The sequence below is a fragment of the Salvelinus alpinus genome, chromosome 4 (assembly GCF_045679555.1).
Source record: "Salvelinus alpinus chromosome 4, SLU_Salpinus.1, whole genome shotgun sequence".
NCBI lineage: Eukaryota > Metazoa > Chordata > Actinopteri > Salmoniformes > Salmonidae > Salvelinus > Salvelinus alpinus.
In genome coordinates, this window is record NC_092089.1 from 15,085,837 (window position 1) to 15,088,336 (window position 2,500).

Consider the following 2,500-nt stretch of genomic DNA (forward strand, 5'->3'; position numbering starts at 1 on the left):
ATATAGAGTACAGTTCAACATAGTACCTTGTAGTCTACAGTTCAACATAGTATCATATAGAGTACAGTTCAACATAGTATCTTGTAGTCTACAGTTCAACATAGTACCATGTAGTCTACAGTTCAACATGTAGTCTACAGTTCAACATAGTACCATGTAGTCTACAGTTCAACATAGTACCATGTAGTCTACAGTTCAACATAGTACCATATAGTCTACAGTTCAACATAGTACCTTGTAGTCTACAGTTCAACATAGTATCATGTAGTCTACAGTTCAACAAAGTACCATGTAGTCTACAGTTCAACTTAGTACCATGTAGTCTACAGTTCAACATGTAGTCTACAGTTCAACATAGTACCATGTAGTCTACAGTTCAACATAGTACCATGTAGTCTACAGTTCAACATGTAGTCTACAGTTCAACATAGTACCATGTAGTCTACAGTTCAACATAGTGTCATGTAGTCTACAGTTCAACATGTAGTCTACAGTTCAACATAGTACCATGTAGTCTACAGTTCAACATAGTACCATGTAGTCTACAGTTCAACATAGTACCATGTAGTCTACAGTTCAACATAGTACCATGTAGTCTACAGTTCAACATAGTACCATGTAGTCTACAGTTCAACATAGTACCATGTAGTCTACAGTTCAACATGTAGTCTACAGTTCAACATAGTACCATGTAGTCTACAGTTCAACATAGTACCATGTAGTCTACAGTTCAAAATAGTACCATGTAGTCTACAGTTCAACATAGTACCATGTAGTCTACAGTTCAACATAGTACCATGTAGTCTACAGTTCAACATAGTACCATGTAGTCTACAGTTCAACATAGTACCATGTAGTCTACAGTTCAACATAGTACCATGTAGTCTACAGTTCAACATGTAGTCTACAGTTCAACATAGTACCATGTAGTCTACAGTTCAACATAGTGTCATGTAGTCTACAGTTCAACATGTAGTCTACAGTTCAACATAGTGTCATGTAGTCTACAGTTCAACATAGTACCATGTAGTCTACAGTTCAACATGTAGTCTACAGTTCAACATAGTACCATGTAGTCTACAGTTCAACATAGTGTCATGTAGTCTACAGTTCAACATGTAGTCTACAGTTCAACATAGTACCATGTAGTCTACAGTTCAACATAGTACCATGTAGTCTACAGTTCAACATAGTACCTTGTAGTCTACAGTTCAACATAGTACCATGTAGTCTACAGTTCAACATAGTACCATGTAGTCTACAGTTCAACATAGTACCATGTAGTCTACAGTTCAACATAGTACCATGTAGTCTACAGTTCAACATAGTACCATGTAGTCTACAGTTCAACATAGTACCATGTAGTCTACAGTTCAACATGTAGTCTACAGTTCAACATAGTACCATGTAGTCTACAGTTCAACATGTAGTCTACAGTTCAACATAGTACCATGTAGTCTACAGTTCAACATAGTACCATGTAGTCTACAGTTCAAAATAGTACCATGTAGTCTACAGTTCAACATAGTACCATGTAGTCTACAGTTCAACATAGTACCATGTAGTCTACAGTTCAACATAGTACCATGTAGTCTACAGTTCAACATAGTACCATGTAGTCTACAGTTCAACATGTAGTCTACAGTTCAACATAGTACCATGTAGTCTACAGTTCAACATGTAGTCTACAGTTCAACATAGTGTCATGTAGTCTACAGTTCAACATGTAGTCTACAGTTCAACATAGTGTCATGTAGTCTACAGTTCAACATGTAGTCTACAGTTCAACATAGTGTCATGTAGTCTACAGTTCAACATAGTACCATGTAGTCTACAGTTCAACATAGTACCATGTAGTCTACAGTTCAACATAGTACCATGTAGTCTACAGTTCAACATAGTACCATGTAGTCTACAGTTCAACATGTAGTCTACAGTTCAACATAGTACCATATAGTCTACAGTTCAACATAGTACCATGTAGTCTACAGTTTAACATAGTACCATGTAGTCTACAGTTCAACATGTAGTCTACAGTTCAACATAGTACCATGTAGTCTACAGTTCAACATAGTACCATGTAGTCTACAGTTCAACATAGTGTCATGTAGTCTACAGTTCAACATGTAGTCTACAGTTCAACATAGTGTCATGTAGTCTACAGTTCAACATGTAGTCTACAGTTCAACATAGTGTCATGTAGTCTACAGTTCAACATAGTACCATGTAGTCTAGAGTTCAACATAGTACCATGTAGTCTACAGTTCAACATAGTACCATGTAGTCTACAGTTCAACATAGTGTCATGTAGTCTACAGTTCAACATAGTACCATGTAGTCTAGAGTTCAACATAGTACCATGTAGTCTACAGTTCAACATGTAGTCTACAGTTCAACATAGTACCATGTAGTCTACAGTTCAACATAGTACCATGTAGTCTACAGTTCAACATAGTACCATGTAGTCTACAGTTCAACATGTAGTCTACAGTTCAACATA

At 36.6% G+C, this 2,500-nt stretch overlaps 1 long non-coding RNA gene across 5 annotated transcripts in view; it reads right to left on the reverse strand.

The window, feature by feature from the left end:
- Positions 1 to 2,500, reverse strand: part of LOC139572889 (uncharacterized) — a 224,496-nt gene that overhangs the window by 90,988 nt on the left and 131,008 nt on the right. The gene's annotated exons all lie outside the window — the stretch shown is intronic.